Here is a 13567-nt window from a genome sequence, read left to right as displayed (position 1 = left end):
ACTAAATTAACCCGAGATTGTAATTGAGTTCCACCACTGCTATCTAACTGCATCACAGACAAAAGGCATGCCATAAGAATAGTGTAGGTCAGATTATTAGGGAAAGAAATAATTGAATAAAAATAACAAATAACATTATAATAGGGATCCATTAGATAGTAGTGGCCACAAAAGTCAGACAAAATACCTAGAAATATCAGGGTGAGGTTGATTGATCAGTGATGCACCAGGAGCAATCCCGAGAAAATTATGACCCTAACTGGATTGGACCGGTCTGGACAGTTTGCACATCTTGGGATGGTTTGCAGATTCATCAAGCAGAAGCCAAGCACTGTTGGTAAGATTGCCCTCTCAATTTCTTCTTGCTTTTGGTGTTGAACTCAGAAATAAAAAGAAATAGATGAGAGCAGAATGCAGTAAATGGCTCAGCTAAGCTCTCAGGTTTAAAATGATTTTAGAACTGATTGTAAGAAGAAGAAAAAAAAAAAAAAGTATTCCTTTGGCATTTAATTGTCATTGAAAAGCTAAAATCTAAATATTGAGAGGCTAGTAGCAAAAACTAAGCACAAAAACTGACAGTAACATTATGGGAATAAAGAATAGCTTATGTTTTGTCGTAGAAGATAAGATTCTGTGTGACTGCACTGCTATCTTGGTTTAGCCGTCAACATGACTGGTTTTGGCTGTAAAAGTAACAGACACATGTCTGAATAAAAATATGCCATGTAAGTCTGTGCAAACAAGCAGCTTCATGGTTGGATTTATATATTTTTAATAATATATATGTAACATAAATGGGGGTTTCAAATAATACTTTGATGGATGCAGTTAACCCCTGAAAGATCTAAAACTATTGTTGACTGTAACAGCATTACTTTGAAAATGCATGTCAACTCTGTTTTATATGTTTTAGGACCGGCTCTAGTAAAAATATATTACAATGAAATTATGTTATTGAAGTTAATGTTATGTTTAATGTATGTTTAAATTTAGTAAACATGCATTTTCATTCTAGACTGCTCAAAACTCTCTTTCTCTCTCATTAGATGTCAGCTAAGAGCTGCTATCTGCCTGTTCCATAACAATTGATAAGCACAGTGCTCAGTTGGAAATCACAAAGTAAAGGAAATGCTAGAATGAATACAGAAATTCTACATATCAATTTGTATACACTAATAGAAGTATTAGTAATTAAACATCAAAGTTAACAAATAAGAGATTGCAAAATGCTTTTGTTTGTTTTCCCAGTGATGGGTTGCAGCTGGAAGGGCACCAGCTGCATAAAAACGTGCTGGATAGGTTGGCAGTTCATTCCGCTGTGGCAACCCCGGATTAATAAAGAGACTAAGTGAACAGAGAAATGAATGAATGAAAATGCTTTTGTTAAAGCATCTTGAAAAACACTAATATACCCGCTGAGCTATAGAGATAATTAATTTGAACAGTTGTTATTACTGTTTGGAAATTTCTTGTCTTGTCTTCAGCGGTTTATTACTGTTTGTAACTTTTATCTTATCTTTAGTCTCCACCATCACATACAGGGCCTGATGGCTATACTGAGGTAGCAGACCATGACACTGAATGGATCAGGGTGATATCTAAACTCCCTGAATAATCTCAGCTTGATATTCAGTTGATTTAAGTGTTTGATTAACCTGTCTCAATGTTTGAATTCTAGTAGATAGTCTCAATGGCTTTCATGGTTCTTGACTGCACTTTCCCAAGTAGAAAATTCTGAATCAAGGAGGAAGCCTGCACAGGAGCTTGCAGTGTGAGTGGCAGTTGACCGGTGGGCACGAAGGGGGGTTCCCTAAGACGGGTAAGATTTTCCCTTGGCCAAAGCGGAAAACAACCTAAGGCATGGGACCCCTCGTAAACCCCGGGGCATCTACCCGAAAAGGGGGATGTTTAATGTGAAAGATGGTGCTGGACTGGGGTGATGCTCTATCGGCCTAAAGCATCCTTAGAGGGGAACTGTTTGAAGTTACAGTAGTCTGCCTCAGTGGCCCCGTCCAGACTTGATCACGAGAATCCTGCCTTTATTGAGGACATGTCTGTCCTTGTGACAAGCATCAACGGACAATGCCAGGGTATGATACCCTGAAGGAGATGATTGGTAAAAAGATAATGGCAATGGGCTTTCAAGAACCATTGGAGACAGTATAATTTCTTAAAATGTTACCAATATCAATGTGGTTGGCTGCTTTAACAGCACTGGATATATAAGGTCTGATTTTTAAGAATGTTGAATTCCTGAATGTGAAGCTGAGATGATTTTTAACTGATGTGTCTGATTTTTCATAGTATTTTACTGATGCAGGTCCTTATGCATGGCGAAGGACAATTTCGAGATGGTGTTGGCTAAAGATAAAGACTGGCTGTGAGATGGTTTGGATAACACAGCTGAATGGAATTAAGCAGTTAAGGTAAAATAATTACAAGAAATTCTCTTAGTTTTTAAATAGTTCCAACTGAGTTTTGAGGGATAAAAACTTTTGACATTTGGAACGGTGGTGAATGATTAAAGATTCTGAATTGTAATAATTTTGATGTTATAGTCTAAGACTATTGAAAATTTATGTGCATGAAACAGAGAGACAGAGACTGTTTGAGTGAAGCCATGAGTTGTGTTTTGTTTCTGTTATCGACTTGCTTAGCAACGATATTAAGAAAACAAAATGCACCAGCTGATTGTCTCAGAAAAGACATTGATTATGAACAGAAACTTTGAAACTTGATAAAAGATCATGTAAATCCAGTTGAAACTGGACAGAGAATTTTAAGAATAAATTTGTGCGAGTTCAACACCTAAAGCAAACTTAGTGATGAGCTGTCACAATATTCATATCCATGGTACAATAATGCTTATTGTCCTGAGGGAATGATTCGTCCCTGTTGTATGAATATTGTCACTAACCTCTGGAATGAGTGTTATATTATTACAGATTGTATAAGCGAAATGCCAGACATTGCAGAAGTCAATAATGCTGAGTGAATCTGATGAAAAGATGATGCAGAACATGAGATGAGCTTTAAATGGATGGGTTATCCGGCTCTGTTTGCAATCGTTAATAATGACTTCTTTTCCTGATTCAGATTACTCTCTGGAATAATAATAAATTTAAAACAAGTTTTATTAGCTTATAGCTGTGAAATTGAAGACTGCCATCCATATCAGGTTACAAACCCATGTCTAAATTGACTGAGAAGTTCAAAGGTTAATTACAGTTAATTCTTTGCTATCTGAATATTAATGTTAATTATTTTAGACTTGATGGCATTTAAACAGTGACATTGGCTAAGTCACTACCCACAATAGTCCAGAAAGCATCCTCACTCTAGCATAGGAAAAATAAGCAGAGAATTGAGTCGAAGTCATTTGTGTTAGAGGCAAATGCTGCAGTAAATCACTCTGTCTATGTGTGTGTGTCCTCAATGGTAGAGGAACATAATTGTTTGGATGTTGTGTAGAACAGAGAGATAAAAAGTGTTTGCATCTGATGGTTGAATTCAGTAAGAAGTATTTATACTGCTGCAGCGAAAATTAACATTTTAGGAAACAAAAATGCAGCGTGAACTTTAACAGCATTTTTAAGCAGTCAAGTCAACTCAAGTCAATATTATTATTGTGAATACTGACAAGTTTTACAGAAACTTAAATTGTCTATAAATGAAAATTCAGTAGTCCATATCCAAGCAAGAGTCTTGATTATATGTGGTAAAAGAGTGGTAACTGAGTCTGTTCTTGTTCAATTGGTAATGCTTTCAAACAGGTTTCACTGTCAAATTACATGTATGAAAGAATTTTAAATAATCAAAAGTTTGAGCAAATAGCTAACCTGTGAGCATTTCTAATTGACCAGACAGTAAGAATCAAATAAATTTTATACAAAATCATACTGTTTGCTTCTGATTATGTTGACTGGTTTAGTCAGAGTAAAGTAAATGGTACAAATGACAAGTTGAGAAGATAATTATAAGGTTTAGTCTTATTTCTGTTAAAAGATGCTTGAGTTTGAATTACTGAGGTTTGATCTTTGTTGAATTTGACTAAGATTTTGTTAAACCCCTAAAACATGGGAACAAAAGAAATAGATTCACAATCCCCCTTATTGCATGTTAATGACTTGGATTAATAGTTTGTTAAAAAAACATTACATCTTTCTTGGTCTTGAGGTAATAGGTAATATCTATATCTAGACTGTTTGAGGTGACTGAGGGTCTGGCTCAATTCATTTAGCCCGGCTTCCAGAGAGTGGATTTGATATTAGTTTGTAACTGTGAAGGTGAATTTGGCTCATTATGGCCAGGACAAGGGTGCTTGTACACTTCCTATCAATGATACAGAGGAATGTGTTGCATCACCACAATCACATCATTATTTGAATAAAAATATATTTTAAGTGGACTTGACTGACACGGAGTTCAGCAAGGTGATAATTAAACATGGTAATGGTGCTGAATTGGACTACTGTGCTGTTGGCATGTTTAATGTGTGTTAATGTAAAAATGCTTCATTATTCTAATTTGAAGTTACAGAACACGCTGATGAAGGTTTTAAAACTGATGAAGATAAAGATGTTTTTGCAGGTCATGAATTTGAATCCTGTGTGGCTTAGGTCGAGTGGATGACCTTTTGTGTCTGATCAGAGGATCTCTGAGCACTAGAATTAGCCGGTATGTTTGGATTTAGAGTTGGAGCAAGCTGTAGATGCATCAGAGGAAGTATCGATGGAAATTATGAGTTGTTTACTTCTGGAGGACTTTTAGGGCTTGCGCATTTGTGTTCACATTCTGGACTTTGGTCCGCTGTTGTTTTTTGTATGTTTTCACTTCTGCTTGCAGGACCCTTAATCCCACCGATGATGAGAAGCGTGAACTCCTTTTGTGGGTGGAGAGTGAAAGAGCCCTTAGTTTGGGGACTGGAATTTTTAGGTTCCAGCTTGTCCAAGAAGGGGTGAAGAAAACTCTGCGAACTTATTAAGGGAGCATGAGTCTTTACTTTCACTCTCCTTAGTGAGCTCACTGGTTGACCGGAAGCGGAGTTTGAACTCCATTCGGGTCAAAAGGGGGGACTGAAGGATTCGGATTTCTGCTTTCCAGTCCATCTCATCATGGACCAACGTTTATCCTTTTCATCATCCTGTTTCTTAGTATTTAACTGTGAATTGATTTTAATTAATGAATAAGTTAACACATTGCTTAATATAAGAATGTTCAGTGCATTTGCCAGTCTCTTTATACCTATTTTCAGGAGCCAGCAAACTAGGTCAGAGGTCATGGAGATCTTGAGTGGAACTGAGGACTGGAAGCAACTGTTTCTATTGTTATTTCTAGGAGTTAATACTGTCTAAAATGTCTAAAGTGATTTTGCTATAGTTTTACAGTTAAATCTTTTAAAGTGATTCTACTTTTTATTCAAGATAGACTTTGTGTAGTAAGAATATAAGTGCCTGAATGTAGATTATACCAGTTTTTAACCAGTTTTGATAAAGACGGCTGACGGTACAGTCAGCCTTGGATAAGAAACAGATTATACTTAAAGTGTGTGTGTTCTATTTGATTGTTGATCCGTTTCACAGGTCTGGAGTCAGCTCTAATCAGTCTAAAGGATGTCTGACGTTTATGTTTAGATATTGTTCAGAATTGTACGCACGAACCTCACGTGGAAATGTTCCTAGTCTATCTGTGTTTTACCCAATCAGGTTAGAACACCTTTATGTATGACGCAGTTAATGACGTTATGTGAGAGTATAATTGTTATTGATTGGTGATTGTAAGCAGAGCGGCCTAGGAACTCATTGTGAGTGTTGAAGCTGGCTTCTGCGGATGAAACTGCAAACTATCTTCAGTAAACTTGATTTATTTATTTAAATCTCTGACTCCGGCTCTTCTTCATCTACCAGACTGGTCATTCTTTGGGTTAAACTGTAAACTATCCCTACAGTTTCAATTGACAATATGAACAGCTGTTTATTGTGGCGGCTTTAGCCTATATAGGTTCTGTTTAGAAAATAATGTTATTTGTTCTGACATACTGTGTGAAAGCATTGGTAAATTAGACTGTAAAATTACATTGTTTTGGTTTTGGTTGAGTTTGTGTGTAAAAGAAGTTCAAGCATTTTAAATTTATGTTAACTGGATGCATTTTGTGTCAAAGCAACAAGAAATGTGTTAATTGTATAGCCCACGAAGACGAATGTTGTGCTAACCGTGTTAAGAGTTTAGGAAACTTGTTAAATGTATTTAAAAAAGTGTCATAGCAATTGTAAAAAACTGTAACTCTATTTGTCACAGTACTCATTACGCCTCAAAGCTATACAATTTTATAATTCATTCCGGTAAGCTCTATAAAACAAACACACGCACCACCTGGCCTAAGGCACTGCTGGGATTTGAGCCCAGGATCTCCTGTTTACAATACATGCGCTTTGACCAGCTAAGCCACAGCGCCACAAAAATTGGCCATAAGAAACATTTGCCCGATAACAAAAATCGAAGAAGAAAAAATAATACACAACAAAAACCAGCATGTCAGGATGCAGAAAATGCTGACAAGATGGACGTGGTCTTTTAGAGTCGGGATGATCCTGTCTCAAACCTGACCGGTAACCTGGCCTCTGTTCAAGATCAAAGCAAAAAATGTGTGAATTTATTTTTATTTAATCTATCCTTATTCATGTGTTTAATGTTTTTTGGAACCTCCAGTTTCATTACATCCAAACCCAGAGTCAGCTCGGAAAATGGAAATCAGGACAAACATATGCTATTTTCCATTGAAAGAGTTTCAGATCAGAAAGCCACTCTCCCATAATCTGAGGGAAAGGTGCAGTTTGGATTTGAACCTAGCACCTGCTGTTCCCAAGACAGGTGCTCTGGCCAACTTAGTCTTAACACTAAAAGAAAAAAAACCTCTGAATACGATACTTCCAAACGCAGTTTCATCTAAGACAGTGGGGGGAAGCAAAATTTACTCTGCTTTCTACTCAGTTACTTTGCACATGCATAAAGAGGCTCTTGTGCAACAAATCCAAAAGGCGTGATCTCAACAATAGGTGGCAGTTACTTTTCCCCAAAACCACAGGTTGCCTTTGAGTCATTCCTCAAGCCCACTAGGCCCTACACTGTTTTCTAATCTCCCTTATTTAAAACAGCTCAAATAAGTCATCGGCGCAATGAAAGAAAGAAGCAAAACGGGATGGACAGATGCCTAAAATGTTAGAAACGCACCACACCTTAAGTCAGTGAAGAAAAAGAGCCAGGCTTGCGACTCTGGTGGGACTCAAACCCACAACCTTTGAATGGCTCAGCTCACAGCCTAGAAGTCCAATGCACTATCCATTGTGCCACAGAGCCTGAGTGCTCTGCTGTCTCTAGCACTGTTGCACAGAAAGCACTTTTTAGTACTCCCTGGCTCATGAAAGAACAGCCAACTGCTGACAAGGCACTGCTGGGATTCTAACCCAGGATCTCCTGTTTACTAGACAGGCACTTTGAACAACTAAGACACAGCGCCAAACAATTTTGACAGGAGCTAATTGTTTAATTGGAAAAAAGAAAAAAAAAACTAACAACGGTAGCGCTGCATATGTGAATGTCTGGACTTGAAATATTAAAGTCCAATTGGTTAAGCATTACCAAACTATGCTATATAAAGCCATCGTCCAAAGCCCTCTTGAACGAGCAGCGTTCTTAAGGATTTGAGTTTTGTTAAGAAACCGACTGCTAAACATCCCGCTGCGTAAACACTCGTTACTCTTAACAAAAAGCAACCAGGACACCTGTACATTAGGCACTGCTGGGATTTGAACCCAGGATCTCCTATTTACGAGACAGGCGCTTTGACCAAATAAGCCACAGCGCCAATGCCAAAAAGAAGGCAAGACATTTTTGAACACAGAGACTAAAAAAAGACAGCAAGTCTAAAAATGGCAAGCAAAGGGGTTGTTTAACTCTATTTATACATTTTTATAATTCATTCCGGTAAGCTCTATAAAACACACACATGCACCACCTGGACTATGGCACTGCTGGGATTTGAGCCCACGATCTCATGTTTACAAGACAGGCGCTTTGACCAGCTAAGCCACAGCACCACAAAAATTCATAGTAAGAGACATTTGCCCGATAACAAAAATCGAAGAAGAAAAAATAATACACAACAAAAACCAGCATGTCAGGATGCAGAAAATGCTGTCAAGACGGACGCGGTCTTTTAGAGTCTGGATGATCATGTCTCAGACCTGACCGGTGTAGTGGCAATTTTCTTTAAAGAGGCGCTCTCTGTGGTCAAGAAACAAAGTCTTACCCGGGATGTCTTTTCAAAGTTTTATTCTTTGCAAAGAAGGTCACAGTCATACAGCAACAACAGTTTCTGCAGAGTGAGACACAGAAGTCAAGTGTGTTCACCCTTTTATCTGGTTTTTACTGCTTACAAGGTCAAACCCTAATAATGCCCATTCTGACGACAGTTTCTACAGAATGAGACACTGAAACAAAGTGTGTTCACTGTTTACATTTACATTTACATTTAGTCATTTAGCAGACGCTTTTATCCAAAGCGACTTACAAATGAGGACAAGGAAGCAATTTACACAACTAAGAGCAACAATGAATAAGTGCTATAGGCAAGTTTCAGGTCTGTAAAGTCTAAGAAGGGAAGCATTAGTAGAATTAAAATTTTTTAGAATTTTTTTTTTTTTTGGGTACAGTTATTGTGATATTCAGAGAGGCAATTGCAGATTAGGAAGTGAAGTGGAGACTAAATAGTTGAGTTTTTAGTCGTTTCTTGAAAATAGCGAGTGACTCTGCTGTTCTGATGCAGTTAGGGAGTTCATTCCACCAACTGGGCAGATTGAGCGTGAGCAGTCGCGAAAGTGATTTCTTCCCTCTTTGGGATGGAACCACAAGGCGACGTTCATTCACAGAACGCAAGTTTCTGGAGGGCACATAGATCTGCAGAAGTGAGAGCAGATAAGAAGGAGCAAGGCAAGAAGTCACTTTGTAGGCAAACATCAGAGCTTTGAATTTGATGCGAGCAGCAACTGGCAGCCAGTGCAAACGGACTAGCAGCGGAGTGACATGTGCTCGTTTAGGTTCATTGAAGACCACTCGTGCTGCTGCGTTCTGGAGCAGTTGAAGAGGCTTGATAGAGTTAGCTGGAAGCCCAGCTAGTAGAGAGTTGCAGTAATCCAGTTTGGAGAGAACAAGAGCTTGAACAAGGAGTTGAGCTGCATGTTCAGATAAGAAGGGTCGGATCTTTCTGATGTTATAGAGTGCGAATCTGCACGATCGAGCAGTTCTAGAAATGTGGTCAGAGAAGTTTAGTTGGTCATCAATCGTTACTCCAAGGCTTTTCACCATTTTGGGTGCAGTAATGGTTGCCCCATCCATCTGGATTGAAAAGTTATGGTGTAGAGTCGAGTTGGCAGAAACTACAAGCATTTCCGTTTTTGCGAGGTTCAGCTGAAGATGATGATCTTTCATCCAGTGTGAAATATCCAACAGGCAGGCTGAGATGCGAGCTGGAACCGAGGGATCATCAGGGATCATCTGTTCTATCTAGTTTGTACTGCTTGCAAGGTCAAATCCTAATAAGGCCCATTCTGTACATGCGTCAGGTGCTCCGCTGATTCTGCTGTAAGTTTCCACTACACATGTTTATCTAAAAATGAATTTCCATTACAATTCCTCTCTTTTTATCATTCATTGATAACTCATTAATAAATTCATTTTTCAATTGATTTCTAAACATCACATTTACACTCTTCTCTCGATTTTTAAGCAAATGATCACTCTTTTAAGACTTGTTACAGAACATACCAACTCATGCAGTTTGCTGTTTTTGTTTGGATAGACCCAAAATACATATAAGCAAACAGATAGTTATCTCAAACTTCAAAAAGTCAGGTCTGTTAATATTTTCCCTATTAAGTAACAGCTGTCACCTAAAATTTTGTTCTCAATTTGTTTAAGGTTTTTCTTTATCCATATCCATGTAGCTACTGTTATCGTCAAAGTCACAATCAAAATCATCACCCATGTCAATGTTCATACCTTCTTCATTCACGGCCATCTTTACCATCTGATGGGATGTTGTAGCTGTAATCAGTCTGCCCACTGACCATGATACAAATCTGAATATACATGGCAGACAACATAATATCACTAGACCCACCCCCAATACAGGTAACACCACAGTAAAGGCCCAGTAGATCCAGTTTCCCCTCTTAAACAACAGCCAATCTAGCCATGAGTTGTTAGCGTTCTTAGGCTCTTTTACGGCCATTCTCATGTGGGCTACAATCTCAGAAATGGTTTGCTGGAAACAGGTTAATGAAAACAACAGAACACTCAGTAATGATACTAGCAACGTCAGTGTGGTTTGTCTCAATCCACACACTCCACGCCCTTCGAAATCGATGGCAATTAATCTTATCCATCTTCAGCTTTGATGACGTTTAAGCACAGCTTATTCACCTCTCTTTTGGTCGCTTTCTCCTTCGTCTGTTTGCTGTTTGGTGTTGTATGCAGAAGTTACTGTTTCACACACACACCTCTTAACTTTTTTGTTGCTTCGTTGCAGCTGTGACCTTGCTTCACTCAGATAGCAGCCTGCTGTTTTCTTCAGATAGCTTCAGAAAGCTTCAGAGACTCTTTCTCTCCTACTCCCTCTTGGAATCCTTCTCAGGTGATGGATCTTTCCTGCAGTGCCCAGCATGCACCCACGTCGCCCGCTCTGCGACCTTCACCGATGTCTCAGTGGTCAGTAGCACTTAATAATAATAATAATAATTCCTTACATTTATATAGCGCTTTTCTGGGCACTCAAAGCACTTTACACACAATGGGGGGAATCTCCTCACTTGAAATGGACCCAGCCAGCGTTTCGCTCTCCAGCTCTTTCTCCTCAGGTCCCTGATCACCACGAAATCGCCAGGCCTCAGACTGTGCAGTGGTCTCTCAGGCCCTGTTGGAGGTGGATGAGATTGTGGAACTTTTATCGCTCTGGCCACATTATGTGTTTATGTGTGTTGCAAATTACACATCGTCTACAGAAATTGTCCGCAAATGCAGTGAACCCCTTTGTGAAACACAGTTCCCTCATTTGCGCAACCATTGCTGTTTTTGACACATGATCTTTACCGTGAAGTGATTTCGCATAATGTTGGAAAAATATTTTTGGTAAACACGCCTTGCCCTCAGCACTCTTCCACACATTATCTTTCATCACACAGCCAGACTGTCTCAACTTGTTCTTCTCTAGCCCCGTCGCAAAGGTCTGCATATCCTGCAAAGAAGAACACACGTCATTGTTATAACCAACAGATAGCAAAGAACATTCAGAGTTGTCCTTGTCGTGCGACGCCGTGACTTTTGCTGCTCCATCTGCCCTGGAGTTACCTACAGAAGCAGAATCTTTATTGTTAGTATGCGCTGCGCATTTACAATTGGCCAGTTTGTCAGGTAGTAAAATCGCATCCAGCAGCGCAGTCACTAAAGGAGTATAGAGTATTGGTTGACCATCAGACTTTAGAATTTTTCTGTGTTTCCACAGAGCCCCAAAATCATGAGCTACCCCAAATGCATATCTTGAGTCAGTGTGAATTGTAGCCTCTTTTTCTGCCATCAATTTACATGCTTCTGTCAACGCCACGAGCTCTGCGGCCTGTGCCGAATAGTGCCTTGGTAATTTCTCAGAGGTCACCACATCAAATTCAGTTGTTACAGCGTAACCAACCTTATTCTGGCCTGTTTGTGGATCTTTAAATGCTGAACCATCCCCAAAGAGGGCATTGTCACAATTTTCAAGTGGTTCATCAGAAAGGTCCGGTCGTGGCGAACACACCTGTTCAAGTGCTGTTAAACAACAACGATGCTCTTCCCCATCCTCCTCAGTAGGAAGAAGAGTAGCTGCATTCAAACCAGTACATCGGTTAACAGTCACATTTGACATATCTAACAAGATAGTGTGATATCTCAGCCAGCGTTCTGTTGACAGATGCAATGTTTTTTGTTCTCGGAGTATCATGGACACAAATTGTGGCACCATCAGTATCAGATCAGAATAACCAACAAAATCTCTTGAAGCCATAACAGCTTTTTCCGCAGCCGCCACTGCTCTTAAGAAACGTGGCAGGCCTGCTGCTACAGGGTCAAGTTTGCTCAAAGTAGGCCACAGGTCGCAGTCTACCTCCATGGTCCTGTAGGAGTAATGACGTCATGAAACCACTTCTTTCATCTACCATCTGAACAAATGGTTTTGTTGGTACAGGCAAACCCAATGCAGGGGCTTCAGCCATTTGTAATTTCATGTTTACAAATGCCTGATCTGCCTCTGTCGACCACTCTAGTTTATCAGTGGATTTCATTCCCTTCCCTAATGTTAGGGCTCTCAGGGGTTGTTCCAAAATTGCATAATTTGGAATAAATGTGCGACAATATGAGCACATACCCAAAAAAGACAACATTTGTTTTTTCGTTAATGGTTTTGGTAAATTTTTTATACCACTCACCCTTTTTTCTTTTTTTCCTTTGTTTGACAGCTGCATTTACTGCTTGTAAATCCTGTACAAACGCCATTCTGTAGGCATCCTATTATCCCTTATCTTTTTTACAGGAAAAATAGGGGTGCGAACCTCAGAATTGTTGCATGGTACAATAACACCCTGTTCCAGTAAAGCTTCAAATACTGGGGTAATGCCCTCAATGGCTTCCCTTTTCAAAGGATATAATCTGTAATAATCTGAGGTCTGTAATCAGATTTTGCAGTGATTGTCACTGGATCACAACCTTTGATTAAACCAACATCATATTTGCTTTTTGCCAACAGTTCACTTGGCATTTCTGCTAAAGCTGTGTGTATGTCTGCAGCGTTAAAATCAACCATGCAAAAATTCTTCACGCACACTTTGTCAATAGCAGTCACAGTTCTTGAAACAGCTGTTTCAGTTTCACTGCCCACCCTCTCTGCTCTCCCAGTCTTCGGCTTTAACACTGCTTCACAAACGGGCCTAAATCAGCCCAAGACTGATGTTTACCCTTGCAAACTGATATGTGAGGCACAGCCTGTGCTGAGATAGAATGAAAGCTGCTTTTCTGACAGAGACACTGAAACTGCACACAGACTATCCTTTCAGTACATTTTCTCTAAAATCAACGTTTCATTCACATTTGTCTCAAACCAAGCTTTCTCAAATTCCTCATCTGTAAATTACGACATGTGACGTGCAATGCAGTTCACCAAGAGACATATCAATGTCGAAACGTTTTACTCAATCTTTAGCCAATTTGCAGATTACATCAGCCCATTGATTGTTTTCAATGAGTCTGTGATACAACCAGCAAACAACAAAATTCCTCCTTTTTTTCCACTCTCACACCTGAGAAGTCTGCTGTTAGAACTAAGCTTAGTTTACACAAAATATCCCCTCCAATGAGTGGTATCAGACATTTTGGCAAACAAACAAATGTGTGGTTGAAAATTTTACCCCCCTCTGTCTCACAGGTCAGCAGAGCTGTAAATCGCTCGATCACTGTATGACCAGATGCAGACATCTCGTGAAAT

At 39.3% G+C, this 13567-nt stretch overlaps 2 protein-coding genes and 3 non-coding genes across 5 annotated transcripts in view; 2 read left to right on the top strand and 3 right to left on the bottom strand.

Moving 5' to 3' along the window:
* The window catches only part of LOC137491248 (uncharacterized), a 697259-nt gene that overhangs the window by 40172 nt on the left and 643520 nt on the right, over positions 1–13567 (top strand). The gene's annotated exons all lie outside the window — the stretch shown is intronic.
* The window catches only part of LOC108182277 (uncharacterized), a 257835-nt gene that overhangs the window by 16801 nt on the left and 227467 nt on the right, over positions 1–13567 (top strand). The gene's annotated exons all lie outside the window — the stretch shown is intronic.
* trnar-ucu (transfer RNA arginine (anticodon UCU)) lies at positions 7268–7356 on the bottom strand. The gene is given in 2 exon segments: positions 7268–7303; positions 7320–7356. It is a non-coding gene; the product is annotated as a tRNA-Arg (tRNA).
* trnat-cgu (transfer RNA threonine (anticodon CGU)) lies at positions 7791–7864 on the bottom strand. The gene has a single exon. It is a non-coding gene; the product is annotated as a tRNA-Thr (tRNA).
* Positions 8023–8096, bottom strand: trnat-ugu (transfer RNA threonine (anticodon UGU)). The gene has a single exon. It is a non-coding gene; the product is annotated as a tRNA-Thr (tRNA).

Source organism: Danio rerio, chromosome 4, assembly GCF_049306965.1.
Source record: "Danio rerio strain Tuebingen ecotype United States chromosome 4, GRCz12tu, whole genome shotgun sequence".
NCBI lineage: Eukaryota > Metazoa > Chordata > Actinopteri > Cypriniformes > Danionidae > Danio > Danio rerio.
This window is presented reverse-complemented; position numbering and strand designations above follow the sequence as displayed.